The sequence below is a fragment of the Panthera onca genome, chromosome F2 (assembly GCF_046562875.1).
Source record: "Panthera onca isolate mPanOnc1 chromosome F2, mPanOnc1 haplotype 2, whole genome shotgun sequence".
NCBI classification, from domain to species: domain Eukaryota; kingdom Metazoa; phylum Chordata; class Mammalia; order Carnivora; family Felidae; genus Panthera; species Panthera onca.
Genome location: NC_138356.1, coordinates 1,512,030 through 1,535,130, shown reverse-complemented (window position 1 = coordinate 1,535,130; position 23,101 = coordinate 1,512,030).

The window sequence follows — 23,101 nt, the reverse complement described above, 5'->3', positions numbered from 1 at the left end:
GGACACTGAGGGGAGGGAGGGGCGAGCCTAGACTGGAGGGAGGAGGCAGATGCTGCCTGGCTTTCCCTCCCTACCCAGGCCTGCCGGTGGCCGTTTGGGAACCTCAAGCCCCCACCAGCCATCCTACTGTGTGAGGGAGGCAACTAGAAAGGAGAACCACCCATCCTCAGCCAGAGAAATGGGGTTCAGCTCCTAGGGTCTACCTGAGCTAATTCTTTAGAGACCTCAGCCTCTGAACTGTGCCCGTCCCTCAGGGAGACATCTGTCCATTATGGTAGTCATCAATATCTCTCTTCTCATGTCATATATGCCATTTGGAGAGGGATACAATAACAAAGCACAGAATCACCAAGAACATGTCTGACACTGTTAAATGAAGGGCAGAGCATGAAAGCAAAGGGTGCCATAGAGTGGGTGGTTCCCTTAGGTTATTTGCTCAGAGAGGTATCTCCCAGGAGGTGTCTCCTGGATGAAAAAGGACCCAGTCATGGTGAAGTGAGGGCAAGAGCATTCCAGAGGAATGGCCATCATAGGGAGCCCACAGTGGGGACTAGCTTGTGCTCCAGGGAAAGGAAAAGAGATCTATGGTCAGGTAGGGAGACAGGGACAGACCAGAGCTTGGAAAACTAGGATAAAGCAGACCAACCACATCCACTGTCAGGAGAAAATGCAGGCCTACTGTCCAGGGCAGTGCTGTAGTCTGATCAAGATAGTAAAAGACCCTTTGACAGCTGTATGGAGATGGCACCGGAGAAAGCCAGATGGAGACAGGGAAACCACGTGGGGACCTGTTGCCAGTCCAGGCCAGACAGGATGAGCAGGGCTGACAGCAGTGGGGATGGGCAGAGAGGATGCTCCGGTGTGCTTGAAGCCAGAGGAAATGGGGCTTGTCAACGGACTGGATGTGTGGGAGTGGGGACGGAAGGCATCACGGAAGCTTCTATTGTTTCAACTTAAGTGAACTGAGTAGGTGGTGGTCTCATTTCCTGAAATGGGAATTCTAGAGGGGAGGAAGGGTGGTGGCCATCAAGACTTATGCTGTATCCATGTTGACTGAAATTCCGATTAGATATTCTAATGGACATGGCAGGAAGGCAGGTAGATATGTAAACAGGGTGCTCTTAGGACAGGCCAAAGATGGACAAAAGGATTTGGAAATGGTTGGTTTATAAATGAATTTTAGGATGAGGATATGGATGGGACCTTCCAAGTGGGAAGTTTTTTGTGGAAGATACATGGGGCCCAGGCCAAGTGAGGTTTGCAGAGGCTCAGGGGCCGTATAAAGGGCTAGAAGTAGCACAACAAAAGAGGTGGTCACCGGGGAGAGAGCACGGCTGTGCAGTGTGAGTGAAGAAGGCACATCCAAGAGAGCTGTTCACCCTGGCGTTTCCTAGAAGCCAAGCTGGGCTTGGCAGGAGTATGTGCACGGGCCTCGCCTCATCAGGTCGCCTAGACCACCTTAGCAAAAGGATCCCCAAAGAACCAGGTCCAGGCGGTCAGACTGCTCTCTCCACAAGCATTGGAACTGAACCAAGATACCTCTCTGTGTGAAAGGTGGAAATTGGTGGCTATTTGAAACTATTTTCCCCTCTGCCTGTGCTGGTCGGACTTTCTCTCCAAAACGTAGGCTTGCGCTTCCACTCAGCCATGGGCTGTCCCATGGATTTCTGGCAAGTTCTCTGCCACCCAGTGCTCTGTCTCCAGGTGTAGATTATCACCTTGCAGCTTCACCACCATGAAGACTGTTGAAGTCCTGAGTGACGGCTCTGTGCTCTCTGATCCTCTGTGGCACATTATGTCTTCTCATTAAAGTCAGTCAGGAACATTAGCTCATTCAACTTGTCGGCTTAATGAGCTTCACATTCAAAAGGGAGTCCAACATTTTTGGAGAGTGAATTAAAGTGGATTGTCACCTACTGGCCTGGATTACATCACCAATTCCTATCCGAGAAGTCATGGCCCTAAGGTGTCCCTGGATGCTTTTCAGGATGTCTTTGAAGCTCTGAAACCATGGATGACATTGTGCATTGATGTTCATAGATGCATTTTTTTTGGAGGAGAGCCCAGAGTTTTATTGGAATTAAGAGAAATATGGGACTAAATTTTTTCTTAAATTGCATTTCAGCTACTGGATACTAATCTTATTTCCTCCATAGTGAACCATAAGCAATCCCTGATAAAGGACTGTCACTTTCTTTTTTTTAAAGTTTATTTCTTTTGAGAGAGAGAGAGAGAGACAAACAGACAGAGCTCTAGCAGGGGAGGAGCAAAGACAGAGAGAGACGCAGAATCCAAAGCAGGCTCCAGGCTCTGAGCTGTCAGCACATAGCCTGATACAGGGCTCAAACTCATGAACTGTGAGATCATGACCTGAGCCAAAGTTGGACACTCAACCAAGTGAGCCACCCATGTGCCCGAGAGGACCATCACTTTCTAAACTTTGTGTTGTCCATGTTTCCTAATGCAACACCACCTGTGTGCAGCAGGCATGATGCTGACTTGAACAGACATGCGGCACATCACTTTGTCCAGGGATCTTGCCCTGCTACTTCTCTGGTTCTTCTCACTGTTGAGTTGTCAACTCCTGAGTGACTTTGGTGCCAATTCCTCATTTCTCCTAACGCTCAAGGAGATGCAAATATTCTGTTCAAGACTAACCCTGAAAAATCACCTCAATCCCTAGCCCTGTCCTTCAAAGGCTCAACAACCCAAGAAGACTAGGAACAGAAAGCTTCAAAATGGCATCTTTCTAGCCTCTACCTCAGCCCCATTCAGATTTGCTTGGTCTTTTCACTTACCTTTAGACAACATGGTGGTATCTGTTATGTCCTGAACCATGCATGAGCACCTGCCATATGTTCACCCTGTTCCAGACACCACTGACTCGACTGTGAACAAAACAAAGATCAGTACCCTAATGGAATGTATCTTCCAGTGGGTCAGAACATACACAAAATAAGAATATATATATATACAGTACGTAAGATGCTGATAAGCGCTAAGGACAAAATAAAACAAGACAATAACATTAAAGAGTATCATCGTAAACACTTTTATAGCCAATGCCATGTGCCAGACATGTCCTAAATATTCTGTGGGAGTTTTCTCAGGACAACCCTGAGGCTGGTATGACTATGATTCCTGTTTCAATCTGATACAGCTGAGGCACAGGGGCGAGCACCTTGCCTGGTGGCTGCCAGCCTGCAAAGGGAGAGCAGAGAAGGGAGCAGCTTGGATTGGGCAACCCAGGAAGGCCCCTTTGCACACTGCATGCTTCACAAATGTGATGACCGAAGCGAGCTCGGGTAAATGCTTGAAACCTTAAAGCTAGCTGGAACTCTAACCCCTTAGAGGACCTATTCGCTCATGGGAGCTGAGGATACTTGCCCACCAGCCTTCTCCCTACCTACCCACCCGTTATTGCTTTCCAGGAAAGAAAAAGAGACATTTGTTTTTTAAAGTGGGAGTTGGGGGTAACAAGAGCTAATGACAACAGAATGATGGTCTTAAAACATCCTGTTAAGTTTAGGTCGTCATTGTTTTTCTCAACTCTAAAAAGGAGAGAAAACAGTACATAGTCCCTCACAGGATGACTAATGAGAAAGAGATTATGAAGAATTTGAATGCTGTAAAAACCTAATACTTGCAGAGCAATTTAATTTAAGGAAAATAAACAGTGGGTAATGTAAAGAGGTAACAAAAGGCTAGCATATGTTTAGATGGGAAAAATTGTTTCCAGAACAAACTGTGGAATGACAACTTCCACGGCTTGAACATCAACTAAGATTTACAAACTATGAAAAAAATTTAAAATGCTACTTTCCTTAGATTTAAAGAATGAGAAGTTCAAAAAAAAAAAAAGTTTAAGCACAGAAAGGAACTGGAGGAACAATGGGTGTGTAAGGCACGGTCTTACAAAGACTCAGCATAACAATGAGGAAAAAGAAGATTGATCTACTTAGAGGGATTCACTAAACCCCATCTCTAAAAGCAAAGAGTCTTGCTAAAATGATGTCTGATTGAGAGATAATTATGGGGGAAATGCCAATTCCACATTTCGTATCTGGACACTTTACCGCATATTGTTGGAGCCCCATGGAGACGGGATATGAAAAGAATAGCATGACAGGGGAGGGATGGGAAGGAAAGTAGTCTTGGAGCAGAGCCAGATAATGTGGAAGTAATTGAGATTTACCAGCATAATTTCCATAATCGCTTTTGGATGCACAATAGCTCAAGAGTGTGCCATAGATTCGCATTTATTAGTGTTCTGGGGTTACGATGCGTTCCTAGAAGATGGCTGATCTATTGCCTTTGCAGGGATTCCTGGAGTTTCCCTCAAGAAGCAATGTGATAGAGATGAGCTCTTCTGTCCCTTTCTGCACCGTGTGCTGTGCGAGCTCCATGCCTCCCACCTGCACCACTGTGTGCCGTTGGTCAGCCATCCACATCGTCTGTGATCATGGTAAGAAATGACCGCAATAAAGGTCCATTGTTTTCTACTGAGAAGGGAGAACACAAGCGGTGCGAAAACCGAGGAAGCACTAAAAACCGTTGAGTCTCAACATGAGCATTGAAACCCGCTGTGTAAGAACTGATCAATCCCGGCCTGTTTCCCCTTCCTCTACAACACTGAACTACCATGTTAAATAGACAACAGGTGTGTATCACCACGCAGCTTTTCACCCGAACCCACGCGAATGAAAACTCATGCAGGCGTTACATCCTGCTGATGCCCTGGCCACACCGACAGTCCTCAGAGATGCTTGTGGTTCATCCCACCAGGGTCCTGCCCATTCACCAAACCTCCATATCAGCATGGAAGTAACTTGAACAGGACCTTGGAGGCAGCACACCATAGACTGATGCTAACTTCTCCTGACAGAGAGGAGAGAAACATCCAAAAGGCTTCTTGCAATGTTGTTTGGTGATTTCCACAGAAAGCATAAAGGGAAACCTCAGAGAAAGTCTCCTTACACAGGATGGCAACTACAGCCCCACTGGACCCAGGGCAGATGCTGGTAACCTACTGTGGACATAGAAGGTGGACATTCCCACTGAGGCTAAACTTATTCTCAAAGTCTTTCCCTCCTGGACACTCCAGGCAGCCCAGCCAGTCATTCAGGGTTGAATTTAAGATAAAATCTATTCACCATCTCTCTGTTCACTTAAAGAAAGAAAAACAAAGAAAGGAAAAAAAAAAGAGCTGAGTTTTCTGATTCCAGTGCTTTCCAATTCCGGGGCCTCTGGGAGCAAGTGACCTACCTGGGGCCAGTCTGATCTATAAAGTAGGGATGTCCGTAGATGCTGAGTATTCCTGCACAGGACAGTAGGAAGGGACCATGTGGGGAACAATGTGACAGGAGCCCGTGAACTGTAAAACCACACACCCACGTCAAGTGGTTTTATCATCCTGATAACGATCCTCAATCTAACTTGTGGTCGGACTCCTCAAAGCCAATGTACTGTCTGTTTCTGGAAAAAGAAGACACATAAGTTTGTTTCCGGTGCTCGTAAAGGATGTAAGATGGCTGCCACATTGAAGGACTAATTTGGGTCAATACAGTTCAATAATTATGAGCATGGACTCTGGAGCCAAACCACTTGGGCCTTAAACCCTAATTTACCACAATACTAGCTACGTTTCTTGCCTCTCGGTTTATTCATCTATACAATTGGATTGTTATCGGGAGGAATAAATTGATTAACATTCGGAAAGTACGTACTCAGAATGGCCCCTGTCATACGGGAACCAAGCACTCAGTGTTAGCCGTTGCCGTTACTGCTGTAGCTGTCACTAGCAGGTGTAACCATAGCTGCAGGAGGAGTGGCTGAAAGTAGAAGCAGCAAGACCAGGGAAAGGCTCCGAAGGAGTCCAACAGTTCAAGGCCAGAGCTGGCAATGAAGGAGAATCCCCCGGTCCCAAAGAGGGGCAGGCTGTGAGGCTCAAGGCCGTAGGGGAGGTGTGTGGGCATCTTTCGTTTCCAAGCCCACAAGAGGGCTAGAACATAAAGACCTAGGCATGCCTGGGAAGCACATCCAACAAGAATCTGGACTCTTAATTCCTCTCAGATCCAATTCTTCCTACTAACACAGGTTCCACCTGAATCCTTGCTTCTTTCTGACTCTTCCTTTATCGTTGTTCCTCTGTCTAAGAACCCCCAGTTTCATCTCTAAGTGATTTATAAGGGCTGGGCTATTACCCAGAATTTCCACTGTGCATCAATCTCCCTATAAGATACACACTAATGCAGAAGTCAAAATCCTCGGGCTCAAAGAAGTTGATGTGATAGGTTGCCTTTCCGACACGTCATCCCAGAAACCTCTTACCCTATCCCCTCACGTCCCCTGCTACAGGTCCCCTACTCTACACAGGAGGGGCCTGCTGGATAGGAGCCATCCTCACGCATTCTCACAGAGACAAGTTTTACTTGTCGACTTCCTCTGCGTCTCAGGAGACCATCAAAATGGAGTGAAATATAGACATCTTATGGCAAAATACAAAGTACAATTGGATACACTTATCTCATGGAAGCATACCTCTAATTAGCTGAATCATTCCCGAAGCAATGGTAAGGAAAGACTGGAACAGATCTGCAACGCTGATAGGCTTTGTGCAATCTGGCAGTGGATTCCGCAATCTGAAATCATCCGCGGCAACCACTTTTAGAACAGCGCCAATGTGCAGACCTAAATTACTTCTGGCTCCACAGTAGCATCTGCCCATGAAATAAGCTTCTACCAAAAGCTTCAACTCTCCAGGAGCAATTATCTAGACTGGCCTCAAGACTGCACTCCGGGCGTTTGAAACTCTTTTCTACAATTGCCAGCCATCTTGCCTGTTAGCATGCCTGTGGGAAGGACAGGCCGGCAGTTCGAGTGTTGATTTCCTAATCGAAGTCATTGTCCCTGAATACCTCGCGACCATCCGATGTAACACACAGCGAAAAGGACTTCCAGGGCACGTTGAGTTATTCAAAACCTGTCGCCTCTCAGCAGAAAACTCAGCACGAGCCTCAGGGATGGAGGTCTTAACGCTCCGCTCACGCCAGCTGACCTCTAATTCTCATTTGCAAACTCCCAGAAGGGGCATTGATCGTCTTTTCCACAGGGCCCGGCATGGGACGCAAAAACGACTCAGAGAGTGTTTTCGTGATGAGGAAATCAGATCCATTTGTTAATCGCAGACGAACATTCAGGAAGACACTAGGCATATAAGTTACAACAGTAATCAGGCTCCCTCAGCAAGCTTACCCAAGTAGTTCAGCGCTGGAAAGTCTCCTCCCCGCAGGCATTCCCCGACCGGCAAACCCGGGTCCTGTCAGCCATGCATGCCGCCGATCCCCTACCATGTTTTACTATGGAGCCAACAGTTATTACAAAATGAGTCTCATCTATAGAAAATGTCAATGACCTGCCATGTAAGTGAAGTACAGATTACTCGTTCACAGCCTAACATGAGAAGCGTAACCGCAAAACACTACGGTGGTCCCAAGCTCGACACTGACCTCCTTCACCCCAAGAATTGATGGTGGTTACTCCTCAACTGCAAGACTGAGACAGCATGTGCTCGCTTGATTAAAGCAAGCCCACGGGCGACAGGATAGATTCCTCACCCGTAGCTTACTTGAACTAACATACACGAACGGGAAAATACAGAAAACAGATCTGCTAAGTCCTTGAACAACGTTTCAGTTTTCTCATGCCTCAAAACTATTTTCTCATGCCAGGGCTGTTATTTTCTCCAAAGGGATTCTCACATGAGGGCAAAACCAGTGTAACTTTTCCCATACGTCTTCGTCAGATGGTTTCCAAGAACGTTCCATCAGGGACGGCCATAACACTCCAGAGCCAGCCTTGACCCAAAGGTCAGTAGATTTGCATTTGCTCCTCCCAAAGTATTTGTACAAAGTCACGCTAATCTCCATTTACCAAGGAAGCAAAGTTTTGTCTACAGTGGTTCCTAACCCTGCTCTCCTCCTACCAAAGTCGGTAGGTCATCCAAATAAGTTGGATATTTCCGTGAGAAACTCAGAAGGCCACAGATATTAAGATGCATGCTGAGGGTGTGCTAGGGAAGTCTGGCCTCACGGTGAAAGTGAAGTTTCTTGCATATGCTAGATGGACCCGAGATCTCGGGCCTCTTTGGTGGCTCAACACAGAAAACACCGAGAGATTGAAGTCGTCCCCCATCTGCAACGGCAGAATGATCCAGCAGCTCTGTCACTATGGAGAGGGATTAAGAATGGAACAGTCACGGGGCACGTGGGTGGCTCAGTCAGTTAAGCATCCGACTTCAGCTCGGGTCATGGCCTCACGGCTTGTGAGTTCGAGCCCCGCGTCGGGCTCGGTGCCCGATGTGTTCAGAGCCTGGGGCCTGCTTTGGATTCTGTGTCTCCCTCTCTCTCTGCTTCTTTTCTGGTCACGTTCTGTCTCTTTCTCTCAAAAATAAATAAGTGTTAAAAAAAAAAAAAAAAAAGAAGGGAACAATCACAAAACCAACGGTTCCTCAGGGTCAGGAGAACAGCAGCCTGGTTCGGTTTTCAGTTGCCCACGGCAGTGGTAGCAACAATGCAGGAATACATCCACTTTGAAAACTGGACAGACAGGGGCGCCTGGGTGGCTCAGGCGGTTGGGCGTCCAACTTCGGCTCAGCTCATGATCTCGCAGTCCGTGAGTTCGAGCCCCACATCGGGCTCTGTGCTGACAGCTCAGAGCCTGGAGCCTGTTTCGGATTCTGTGTCTCCCTCTCTCTGACCCTCCCCCGTTCATGCTCTGTCTGTCTCTGTCTCAAAAATAAAGAAACGTAAAAAAAAAAAAGAAAGAAAAAGAAAAAAAGAAAAAAACTGGACAGACAGACTAGCAAACATCTTACTGGGCTTGCTGTTGCCTTGTGAAATTGCATCTTTTGTTTTCTTTTAAGGAATATTATTCAAAAAGCTGAATTTGTTCAGATGTCTCCCAGCCAGTTTAATTCCTTGACACTTTGGTGGCCATCACTTTCGTCCTCTGTGGGCTTCCCAGAAAGGTGAACCTCCAGTATAAAAACTTCCCTTCCCTGTCCTCCCAGCTCTCTTTTCCTTCCAACTCATCCAAGTACATCGTTAGGCTCCATTCCTGTTCTCAGCGTATACAGTCGTCCCTGCCAGATTTCCTGCAGCTGCCTTCCCTGAGTTCATCTGCTGTCGAGCTTCCCGACTTGAAAGGTATCCCAGAAAGCCTGGCCTCAACTAATTCCCAGAGAAGATCCCTGACTCCATGAGACAACAGATAACAGCTGGTCCAGTGGTTGTAGTTCCAAAGTTTTAAGGCCACAACTGACAAATCCTACGAATAGACTTGAGTAAGGCAGAACGACTTGCCCGAGGGGCCCTGGACGAGGACGGAGGGGGGACGAGGGTGAGTGGCCGTGGCCGAGGATGCAGGGGCTGCCTGGCACCACCTTGCATGCTTGCTCATGCCCGGTGCTGGGCCTCCGTGATAGCATAATCGTTTCCATCTTGGTAACTACTGCCCTGCCATAAACACAAGGTTATGACTTCACGGGGGATAGGCCAGATGAGAAGCAGAACTGTGAGGGAAAGCACGCTTGTTAAAGCAAAACTATTTTCAATAATTGGAAGAGGGATTTGAGAAACTAATTCTGGCCAAGAACCTCTTTTGTATTTTTTTTTTTTTTTTTATTAAAATGTTCTCAGCATTAGGGCTGCGTCCAAACCAACACTGCTGACACATACATGACAGTCTGGAATTAATGAGCCTCCAAGAAACTGTCTGAAGAGCACGATGGGAGGCCGGTTGCCACCCAAGGTTCTCCAACGGAGCGCCTTAAACAGCCCCCCACAGTCCGCTACCTTCCTACCACGCGGGTGGGACCCATTCTCTCGTGATTTTGAAGGGATATTTCTCTTCCTGGGGCTATGTCTCAACGTGGACAGTAGCTAATCTGCACTGAACAACACTGGCAGACCACTTGCTTCCTCTGCGAGTAAAACATAGCGGCACAAGTGTCCAAAGTGAGGGGCGAGAGAAAGACGCACAGATGAGCAGTCTGGAAAGGCTGCTCAGCAATCCTGAGCCGACACCTGCTCAGCAATCAGCAACCGCCCTCCGGACCAGCAGGGTGCGAGGAAGGAAGTCTGCTGCTGCTGCCTGTCACGATGGGGCACCGGTAGATTCCACAGCAAACGCCGGCCCCACCGCCCACCCTCATGGGGCTTCCGCGAGCCACGCCATCGCCAACGCGGGCTAACGCACATGTACTTACCCAAAGGGTTGGAGAAAAACACGAAACGCACCAGCGAATTGCAGCCACGCAGCAACCACAGAATACCAGCCAGTCCGCCAGGGCTCCGCCTCATGATCGTCTTGTCACAAACACAACGACGGGAAAGTAATGATTCATACACACATTCTACCCCGGGGCCGACAGATTTGATAGCACTTATCACCCGTGTCTTTGACACACAGGGCCACGAGACAATTCAAAGGATCTCTGTGAGTTTCCGAGGAGGGCAAAGGGTTCAGGAACATTTTTTGGCTCTGTGGAATGGCGTGTCCCCGTTGGCACGGAAATCTGTGCAAAATTATGATTGAAATCGTTGAGGTGAAAAGAGTATCACTCTAGGAGACCTGGGGCGCACGCTCAGGAAGGACGCGGCAGGTCACGGTGCAGGGGCTCTCAGGGGACGTGCCGCAAAAGTGAGGTACCATTGCACAGAAAACCCTTCCGATAAGTGAGAAGAAAAAGTGCGCATTCAGCAACGGGGGGATGGTAAGTGAGAGAGAGGAAAGAACTCCCCAGTCTGAATCATGTCCTAAAATGCAACATACTCCATGCCGATCAACGAAATAGCTGGCAGGAAAAGTATTTTGACTTTTATATCCTTTTCCTCAGACAAAGAACTCTGTGTATCCGTATATATTTAAATAGGTGTGCTCTTAGGACAGCTGCTGAGAAGTGACCCTGTTCTTAAAGCAGGAAGAGGCTGATGCTAATACTGGATAAACACAAAGCCACCTGTAGGAGTCCGCACGTTGAATCCCACAACTGACTCCCCCCAAAAGACAAAACTTCAACTCAAATCGGATCAGATTATATACAGACGACTAAAAGGAGAGGAAGACTCTTCTAGAACCTCCAAAATGCTACCTCTGTTCAGCTCACGTCTACCCTTTACTGGCTGAGTCACCTTCCTCAAGTAACAATCCCTCTCTCCGTTTCCTTCTGCAAAGTGAGAATAGTGATACCTACCTCACGGTGTGGTTGGTGAAGACTGAAGAGTGAAGGAGCGTCAAGCCCTGAGACGGAGCCTGGAACAGAACAAACTCTCAAAAACACAATGGCCATCTCTGCTGTTCTGTGAAGGTCGGCCTGCGGCACTGTTTGGTGCACAGTAGGACTCATTCCCCCAGTGGTGTATATTTCGCGTGCACGCTGCACACTTTTCTGCACTGAGTATACCCACTCAGAATAGTAGTGTATTATTCAGCGCCATTCGATCTCTGCCTTCGATTACACGTTCTTTAGCATGCCATCCCAACACTCAGCTCCCACTGCCATTTTTCTACATTTACTTTGATTAACACCCCCCCCCATTAACCTGCAAACTCCTTTTTTATGCCTTTCTCGATTGATGGAAACCATGGGCAATAAGTGAGGGGAAATGAAAAACAGAGCTGTTATAACATCTTCATATTCCTCGCCTGCTACAGAGAGGTACAGGGACCGACGTGGGATCTTCACGAGGTGGAAGAAAGAGGAGTTATCCTGTGATTGTCAGGGAAAAAGGGGGATTTAGTTTGCAATTGGCCACCAGCACCTTGTGGATCTAATGCTTGATGATTCTTTTTTTCACTACAATCCACCTCCAGCCTCTCAAGAGAAATCGACCAAATCACTTTGTCCAAATTTCTGCCCTGTCAATGCTCCGGGTCATTTCCCTAACAAGTTTAAAAGATTTACATATTATTTTTGATAAAAATTTTTGTTTGGAAATATTTGTAAATTCACATGCGGTTGTAAGAACATGAAGAGATTCCTGTACCCCTTATCCAGATTCCTTCAAAGGAATATCTTGCAAACTACAACACAATATCACAGCCAGGATATTGACACTGATACAATCAAGGCACAGAACATTTTTATTACCACAAGTATACCTCATATTGACATTTTTTTAAATTTTTATATGAAATTTATTGTCAAATTGGTTTCCATACAACACCTAGTGCTCATCCGAACAGGTGCCCTCCTCCATGCCCATCACCCACTTTCCCCTCCCTCCCACCCCCCATCCACCCTCAGTTTGCTCTCAGTTTTTAAGAGAGGGAGGGAGTCAAACCATATTGACATTTATAGTCATACACCCAATTACTTCCCATACCTACCACTCCTTAGTCTATGTCAACCACTGAGAGGTTTGATATGTCTGTAATTTGGTCACTTCGAGATGTCAAGATTAGATTGGCTTTTTGCATCAACATAATTCCCTGGAGATTCATGCAGATTGACGCAAAAATCAACAGGTATCTTTGTTGTTGTTTTTTTTGTTTTTGTTTTTGTTTTTATTGAGTAGTACTGTAAGGTGTTGGCGGGCCATAGTTCAACCATTCACTTCTTGAAAGACATCTGGATTGTTTCAAGTTTGTGGCTATGACCAACAGGCCTGCCATGAACATTCTTGTACCGGTTCTTGTGTGAATACATCTTCACTTCTCCAGGATAAATGCCCAGGAGTATCAGTGATAGATCGTATGGTGGTTGCACGTTTAGTGTTTTAAAACTTCACCAAGCTGCGCGGTTGTACGTTTTGGCCAGTAATATGAATGACCTAGTTTCTTTGCATCTTTGCCAGGATTTGGTGTTGTGACTTTTTTTTTAGATATTCTGGTAGGTATGTAGTAGTATTTCACTGTGGTTCTAACTCTCGTCTCCCTAATAGCTAATGATCCTGGACATTTTCGTGTGTGCTCATTTGCCACATATGTGTCCTCTATCAGTGGGATATTGTTTCCCACCTGTCGCTCATCTTTTCACTGGATTCTTTGCTTTTTTTATGGTTCAATTTTGAGAGGTCTGTATGGGTTCTAGATACTGGTCCTTTGTGAGGTATGTGGTTTGCAAATATTTTCTTTTGTATCTAACTTATCTTTCCATGCACTTAACAAGACCTTTCATGAGACCAAAGCTTTTCAGTCTGATAAATTCGGTCCAATTTATCAACTTCTTCTTTAGTGGATCATGCCTTTCGTGGCATCAAACCTGGTAACCCTTTAGCTACCTCCGGTTCACAAGCATTTTCTCTCTCTTTTTTCTCTCTGCAAGTTAAGAATTTTCCAGTTTGCATTTAAGCCTGTGATACATTTTGAGCTAATTTTTGTGCAGATGTAAGACATAAGCTGAGGTATATGTTTTTGCCAACACATGCCCAGTGTTTCCAGCAGTATTTGTTGAAAAGGCTGTCTTTCCTCCATTGAATTGTTTGCGTTACTTTGTCAAAGTTCAGTTGGGCATATCTCTGTGGATCTTTTTCCGGGTTCTCAGTTGCAGTGACCAAAGTGTCTGTCCCTTCACCAACCCCACACCGTCTTGGTTACCGTAACTGTACAGTAAGTTTTGAAGTTGAGATTTCTCCCACTTTATTCTTCTTTTTCAAAATGTTTTCAGCTAATCTAATTCCTTTGCCTTTTCATATAAAGCCTAGAATAATCCTGTCTATATCTAGGAAATACGTGGCTGGGATTTTGTGAGGTATTGCATTAAACCTGTACATCAGTCTGGACAGCCCAACATTCATACTGCATCTAGCCTTCCACGAACTATGTCTCTCTATATTTAAGACTTTTGATTTCTCATACAAGTCCTGTACATGTTTTCTTAGATTTATACTAAGAAAATTTGTAAAATGTTTAAGAATTTCATTTTTGAGTGACTATAAATGGTATTACTATATTTTTATTTTTGCCCATATGTACCTTGCTAGTGCATGGAAATACAATTGACTTTTCATGTGCCTTTCATATCCTGTGACATTAGTAAACTAACTTTTTATTTCTAAAAGTTTAAGTGTAGAATCTTTGGCATTTTTGCACAGACATCTATGTCATCTGCAAACAAAAACAGTAATTTATTTCTTCCATTTTACTACAGATGCCTTTTATTTCCTTTTCTTTTTCCTTACTACACGGGACAGAACTTCCAACATCATGTTGAATAAAAGTAGTGCAAACAACTAACCTTGACTCATTCCCTGAGGTGTAAAACATCCAGTGTTTCGAGTATAATATGGCTATAGGCCTTGTGTACATGCGGTTTATCAAGTTGAGGGAAATCTCTTTCCAAAAGTTTTTTTTTTTATCATATACACATGTTGAATCCTGTTAAATGATTTTTATGATCATGTGATATGATACCACATTTTTTTACTTAAAAAGGTAGATTGTATTGATTGCTTTTTGAGTATTCAACCATCTTTTCATCCCTAAAATAAAACCCACTTGGTGACAGCGTACAAGTCTTTCAACACATTGCTCGATTCTATTTGATAACAGCTTGTTCAAGTATTTTACATCTGTGTTCATGAGGGATAATGGTCTATAGTTTTCTCTTTTGTACTCTTTTTTTCTGGTTTTAGTGGCATGGTAACACCAGTTCCCTTTTCTTCTATTTTCTGGAAGGATTCTGGTAGAATTAATGTTAATGCATCTGACTCTTGGTTTCGGCTCAGGTCATGATTTCACAGTTCTGGGATTTTGAGCCCCACATCGGGCTCTGCACTGACAGTATGGAGCCTGCATGGGATTCTCTCTCTTTCTCTCTCTCTCTCTCTCTTTCTCTCTCTCTCAAAAATAAATAAACATTTAAAAAATTTAAAAAAAAACATTTAGTTGAATTATTCAGTGAAACCACTGAACCTGAGTCTTTTTTTTTCCCCCTCAGGAGTTTAATTATGAATTCAATTTTCTTAATAGTTACAGGTTATTTAAATTATCTTTTTTCATATTGAATGGGTTAGGGTAGTTTGTTTATTTTTGAGGAATTGGTTCCTTTTACCTAAGGTGCCAAATCTATGTATGCAGAGCTGTTTGTAATATTCCCTTAGTATCCTTTTCATGTCTTGATGGTCTCTACTAGGATCCCATTTCATTTCTGAGGTTGATCATTTCTATCCTTCCTTCCTTGGTTCCACCCTTCCTTTCTTTGTCAGTCTTGCTTGGTTTGTCAACTGCCTTGACAAAGAATTTACGATTTTGCCTTGTTCCCCACTTGTCTTTCATCTAGCTTAAGACCTCTTTCTCCTTGTGCATCACTTGTATCTTCTTGCTCTCCCTTCTCACCTTTCCCCATTTCCGCCTCCCCCAGGGCTGCCACGAACCCCACCGGGCAGCAGTCCTGGGCCTGTCTTCCCTGGCCTGACCTCCACACTCTGGGGGCTTTGCATCTTGTGCTGGGGTGCACATCCTACAGGTGTCTCAGTTTCCGCATGCCCACAATACTCTTTATCTTCCCTGACAGTAATCTTCTGCCCTTCACCGCAAGATGCCATCTTTTTCAGTTTTCTGTTACCATAACGACCTCACGTTCCTCCCACCTTTCAGAAAAGGCTTCGACAGGGGAAACGGAATTTGAATAGACCTGGGAGCAGAGACAGGCAGAGTCAGGGGAATAATATGAGTAAAGGCGTACAGGCACGTAGTTTTGATATATGCTCAATGTGCTGTGTATGTTTGCCGCGAGGCATGTGCATTCACTCATGAAGCCAATGAATGTGTAAGTGCCTGCTATGGACCCAGCCCTGTCTAGAGAGGGAGCCAAGTGAGGAAAAGCTGATGCCGGTCCCTGCCCTCAAGGAGCAAAGTCTAACGAGGGAGACAGGACTTCATCAACACGCTAACAGAGGTGCAGCAGTGATTGCACTGAGTAACCGCTCAAAGGGAAAACAACAGACGGTGATGGAAGACCGTCTGGTGAAGGTGAAGGATTGTGAGGTTGGTTGTTGGGGCATCTCAGAGGGAGTCACGCTGGGAACTGGTGGCCCCCACACCCAGGAGATCAAGAGCAGGGCACAGTATGGGGAAAGGGCCCATCCACAGTCGCAACCAGAAGGCGAATACTCAGTGAAAACAGAAAGGGGAGATTCACTCCAGGTGTGGCCAGGTGCCACCCAAGCCTCCATAAAAGGTGGAGGCAAATTCAACTCGAGTGTCATGGGAAAGTGCTGCAGGTTTTAATTAGGGCGATGACACGACCCGATTTCATTACATAGGGAGACAGTAGACAATAAAATTGGAAACACAGTTTGGGAAGACATGGCAGGATGCCTTCAGTGACAGTCATGAGAGATTTCACTTACTTCACAGGCAGTGGAGAGTTACTAGAATTTTATTTTGATTTTTAAAAAAAAACTTTTGTTTCTAGACTTATTATGCAGTAAATACATATTTTAGGGGTGGCTCAGTCAGTTAAGCATCCATCTCCTGATTTGGGCTCCGGTCATGATCTCACAGTCATGAGATCAAGTCCCAACTCAGGCTCTTCACCAACAGCACCAAGCCTGCTTGGGATTCACTCTCTCCCTCTCCCTCTGCCCTTTCCCTGCTTGCTTGTGCTTTCTCTCTCTCTTTCTCTCTCTCTCAAAAATAAATAAATAAATAAATAAATACATATTATAAAGCAATCAGAGAATGCAAATAAGCAAAAGAATATATGCATAACCCATAACCACACCATTCAGATAATGTACATTTTAATGTATTTAGAGTTGACTTTTCCATGTGTTTTCTATGTGTATACCTAACTGTATGTGTTAATATACTATCTTATATACTTAATAGTATACATATGTATGTATTACAAAAACTGACTCTTATGAGCCTCCTGGAGGCTACTATTTTGAATGATGTGCTGGAGACATCTATTTCAATGAAAGCACTAAAATCATTTTCATGAATGGATGGCATTCCGTTGGATGTATGTTCTGCAACTGATCCCACTAAACTCCAATTGTTCAATGTTTAAGACGCTTCAAGTTTTCTGTATTATAATTAGCCTCCAATACAATTAATATCATCATAGCTAAATCCTTCTATATATCAGTAATTATTCCCTTAAAGTATATCCTACAAGTGTAAGTGCCAGATAAAATGGCATGAATACACTAAGGCCTTTGATGTATCCAGTCACATTATCCTCTAGAAAATCTGTATCAACTTACAACAGCTCCAGTGGTAAAGAAATGAGCTACCTACTCACAAGTACAGGGCATTATAATACGTTTTTATTTTTGTCTTTTTTTAGAAGCAAATGGCATCTCATTGAGATATATATATATATATATATATATATATATATTCTGCATATCTTCTATTACTAATGAGGTTGAACATTTTTTAATCATTTCCTGGTCTTTGTTTTTCTTCTTTTCTGAATGTCTTAGCCATTTCTTTTACTCATTTTTCTAATGATAGATTTATCTTTTCCTTCATATATATTTTTTATTATATATATTTCAATATTTATACCTATCTATATCTGAGACTTCTTTATGTATAACCTTTTCTGACATGTGATACAAGTATATTTTCACAATGCGTAATTTGCCTTTTACCTTTAGGATGCCTCTTTATCATACATAAGTAGTCCCTTTTTAAAATTTCAAAGGCATTGATGATTTCCTTTATTATTTCTGTGTTAAGGGTTATGCTTAAGAGTCTTTGCCTCCCAGTGTCATATAACTTGACATTGAGTTTACTTCTAGTAGTTTGCTCTTTCTACTTGAGTCCTGAACCCATCTGCCCTGCGATGTGAAATGCAGACCTTTGTTTTTCCTATATATTTCCCCAGAAGTTTGAAAGGCAAACTCTTACCACATAAAATTTGCACATACACCCAATTCTCTTCTGCTGCTTCTCTGCTGTGTCACAAATGTTCAGTCAGTGATAGACTGTCTTCATCCCCAAAGCACATGGTCCATGTCAACGTCTAGTACATGACAAGTCACTCTTTTTCCTCTTCTTTTCCAAACGTTTATGAGAAGTTGCGTGTAGCTGAATGCCACGGCTGGAACACTGTGCCCAGGAATATTTATCTCACACTATATAGAATGGACTAAGAAAGGTGAAGACATTGCAAAGAGGAGCCCAGAATGCAGCAATGACCTTGAAACAAGTGGTCTCAAAGACAAATCTCATTTTGAGCTTTAATCACCAGCTGAACACAGGGGGAAAAAAATCTTCCTGCCATCAAATTACAATCTAAGGATCTTTATATTTAAACTCTGAGGGATGTGATTAAAAACGTAAAGCTGTTAACTGACCTGGAAAAATTATTAACTTAACCCTGAGGGTACATGTCAGCCATGGGCAGAGGGGTAAAGGTGACTCATCTGTCAATCCAGGGCAAGATGTGTGCTTCACTGTTAGTCCAGGACTCCAGGAAGGAACTTATTTGAGTTTTAAAACAAACTTATACGGGGAAAATGGCAGCATGGGGAACTCTGGGAGTCTATCCCTTCCTGAGAAACACCCAAACACCTGACTAAGAAATGTGAAATCAACCTTGCTGCACTCTGGGAGGGTCAAATGTTTACAACCAAGTGACAGCTTAGCCAGGGGGTGCCCGGGTAGCTAAGTTGGTTAAGCATCTGACTTCGGCTCAGGTCATGATCTTGCAGTCCAGTAGTTTGAGCCCCATGTTGGGTTCTATGCTGACAGCTCAGGGCCTGGGGCCTGCTTCGAGTTCTGTGTCTCCCTTTCTCTCTGCCCCTCCCCCACTCGTCCTCTGTCTCTCTCTCTCTCTCTCTCTCTCTCTCAAATAAATAAATAAATAAACATTAAAAAAAAGCTTAGCTAGGAAAAGGTGAGTGAATCTGTGTAGACCAGGGTCACCATCTGACTTACCCAGAAGAACTGACAACAAGTGTTCAAAAAGAACTTATATGTAAATATTCAGAGGAGCACTGTTCATATATACAAAAGGTGGAAACAACCAAATATCCATCAAGTGATGAATGGATAAACAAAATGTGGGCCACCCATACAATGGATATATTGGAATAGAAAGGAATATTACAATACAATATTATTTGGCCGTAAAAAGGAGTGACATACGACACAGTCCACAGCATTGATGAACCTCAATAACATTATGCTAAGCGAAGAAGCCACAATGATGTAATTCCATGTATGTGACATGTCCAGAAAAAGCAAATTCCTAGACAGAAAACAGATCAGTGATTCCCTGGGGCTGAAGGGAAGGGCCAATGGAAGTGACTGCTTAATGTATTTGGGCTTTTTGGGGGGGGGGATGATAAAAAAGCTGTGGGACCAGACAGTGGTGAAGGCTGCACACAATGTTAATGTATGTAATGCTATTGAGTTGTACGCTTGAAAATGGTAAAAATGGTAAATGTTATGTATATTGTGCCATATTTTTTAAAACCATATAATGTATAGTTCTTGAAAATGTTTATATATCTCATACCAAATAATATATATACCCCACATGAATTTATCTAATATATATATATATCTAATATATATATATATATATATATATATAGTCTATGTAAATACATGTATGTCTATAAATTTCTAGAAAGACATGGAATAATTTATTTTTTTTAATCTTTATTTAGTTTTGAGAGACAGAGAGACAGAGTGTGAGCAGAGGAGGAACAGAGAGAGAAGGAGACACAAAATCCGAAGCAGGCTCCAGACTCCGGGCTATCAGCACAGAGCCCAATGTGGGGCTCAAACCCACAAACTGCGAGATCATGACCTGAGCCGGATGAAGTTGGACGCTTAACCAACTGAGCCACCCAGGCACCCCTGGAATAATTTATTTTTAATTATCTTACAGTGGGGAGGCTTTTTAAAAGCATGTTACATAACCCAGAAGTATTAAAAAATAGTTACTTTGTAGACATTTTAATTAGAAAAATTCTGCATGGAAGGAAAACACCAAAAACAAGTTTTCTTGCTTTAAAAAGAAAAGCTGAGGAAACAAACTATTGGGACTACATCAAAATAAAAAGCTTCTGCACATCAAAGAGAATAATCAACAAAGCTAAAAGACAACCCGCTGAGTGGGAGAAGATATTTGCAAAGGACATATCTGATACAGCATTAGTATCCAAAATATATAAAGAACTGACACAATTCAACACTGAAAAAAACAAATAATTCAATTTAAAAATGGGCAAAAGCCATGAACAGGCATTTGTCCAAAAGAGACATCCAGATGGCCAACAAACACATGAAAAGATACTCAGAATCACTCATCATCAGGGAAATCACATCAAAACTACAATGAGATATGCCCACACACCTGTCAGAATAGCTAAAATAAAAAACACAAGAAACAACAAGTGTTGGTGAGGATGTGGAGAAAAAAGAACCCTCTTGCACTCTTGGTGGGAAGGTAAGCTTGTGATGCAGCCACTCTGGGAACTGTATGGAAGTTCTTTTAAGAGTTAAAATATGATCCAGTAATTATCCAGTAAAATATCCAGTAAATATAAATAATTTAATTATCCAGTAAAATATGCTTCAGGTATTTTACCCCCAAAATATGAAAACCCTAATCTAAAAAGATATATGCACCCCTACGTTTCCAGCAGCATTATTTACAATAGCCAAGATATGGAAGCAGCTCAAGTGTCCAACAATACATAAATGGATAAAGAAGTTGTGAAATCTATCTATCTATCTATCTAAAGGAATATTACTCAACCATAAAAAAGAATGAATTCCTGCCATTTGCAACAAGACAGATGGAGTTGGAGAGTAGAATACTAAGTGAAATAAGTTAGCCAGAAAAACAAATACTACATTATTTCACTCAAATGTGGAATTTAAGAAACAAAACAAATGAGCAAAGAAATAAGAGACAAACCAAGAAACAGACTCTGAACTATAGAGAACAAACTGATGGTTACCAGAGGGGAGGTGGGAGGGGGATGGGTGAAACAGGTGATGGGGATTAAGAGCACACTTATCATAAAGAGCACTGAGTAGTGTATAGGATTGTTGAATATAGTGATATTGTACACCTGAAACCAATATAACACTATATGTTAACTATACTGGAATATAACTAACTAAATAAATGAATAAATAAATAAATAAATTGAAGAAAACAACAGCATTTCACCTACAGAAGAATGCTATTATTTCTAATATATGCAATGCTCTTACAAATCAATAAGGAACAGGCAAAAGTCAGCGGGAAATTTGAAAGAAAAAGAAAGAATATACAAATGGCTTTCAAATATTTGGAAAGAAAGCTTGACCTCTCTTATAACAAGATAATTGTCAAATAAAGTTACGTTATTTTTCACATCTCTAATTGGTAGAAGAATTAAAAACAGCAAGGCGAATAGGTGAGAATTAGGGGATTTTTATAATTATAGCAATTTTCCCACATTGCTGATAAGGGTGGAAGTCAATAAAACCCCTAATAAAGCAATTTGGTAATATACATGTAAATTACTAATATATGCATCTTGTGGTCAATAATTTTATTTCTAGGAATTTATTATAAATACTCTCATACATGTGAAGTGGCATTTACAGTCTTTTACTTATTGTTTTTAAGATCAAAAACTTGGAAATACCTAGAAATACCCATCAAGGAACTGTTAATAAATAATACAACACACCACATGGTAGAATAGGATTGGAAAAGGTTTTATGTACAAATAGAGAATACACTCCAAAAAATTACTAGATGATAGAAACAAGGAGTAGAACAGTGTGCATAGTGCATTTACCATTTATGTAAAAAAAAAAAAAGAATATGAATATGTATAGATTTGCTTTACAGATGCCTGACCTATTTCTGAAGAAATTTTTTAAAACTTTTGAAACTTAGTCATCAGAGCGAACAAATGGGTGTCAAGAGAGAAGTGGGAGAATGGTATTGTCTAACCTTTCCTACATTTTGCATTTGAAACTCTACGAATTTATGACCTATTAGAAAATTTAAAGGCATATTTTACGGAATACTCTTAAGTGGAATGCCAGTATTTAATCAATGGCATTTAAGATTCCACAATGGTAGACCTAATTGGGGAAATACAAAAATGAAGACATTGTTGAAATCTAATAACACTAAGCGGACCTCATTAAAAACCATCACTGGATGTAAAACTTCATGAGGAACTTAGCATACTAAGATATCGCTAAATCCGGAACTTGTGCCTTTTACTCGTGGACAGCATAGACGGTAACTTTCCACATCAGCTAGAAGACACTCGCAGTCAGGTCCCGCTGAGGGAACCTGGAGGGTGGTTCTGTAAATAATACAGTGAGGCCGGTCCCAGTGCAGACTGTGAGTAGCAGCACCGGGGCTGGTGTTCACGGATCCCAGTGTCACAGGCCAGATGCCAGATGTGGGCTGGTGGGCTTACCTTCCCCCCACCCCCCTGCAAGGTTTCCTCTCCTCTCACCACCGCGAGTGTTCCAGAAGTACCATCAACAGGAAGTGAGCGGATCTGGACCACCATCTGAGCTTCTGAGAGCTTCTGAGAACACATTTTCTCCCAGCGCTCTGCTGAGAACTTTATATGGTTTGCATCATGTAATGCAGCCACTGACCCCAATTTAAGGTACCTATCAATTCCCCTACTTTACATGCACATACTGACAAGGAACCTGCCCACATTTTGCACGGAAAAAGTAGTGTGGCTGAACACAGGGCTCAAACATGGAGGGGAGAAGAGGCTAGTTTCAAAAGAACCAACCAAGAGCTATTTCGGAATCCTCAACACGAGACCAAGTGCCCGGGTTTCAATGCTTAGTGACGGCTTGAGGGTCATGGACAGAGAACTCTAGAACTCACAGCATGCAATTCCCAATTTTGTACAAACATGGAAAACATGGGGTGCGTGGGGGGCTCTGTCGGTGAAGCGTCCGACTTCAGCTCAGGTCATGATCTTGCGGCTGGTGGGTTCAAGCCCCACGTCGGGTTCTGTGCTGGGATAGCTCAAAGCCTGGAGCCTGCTTCGGATTCTGTGTCTCCCTCTCTCTCTCTCTCTCTCTCTCTCTCTCTCTGCCCCTCCCCTGCTTGCACTCTGTATCTCTCTCAAAAATAAATAAT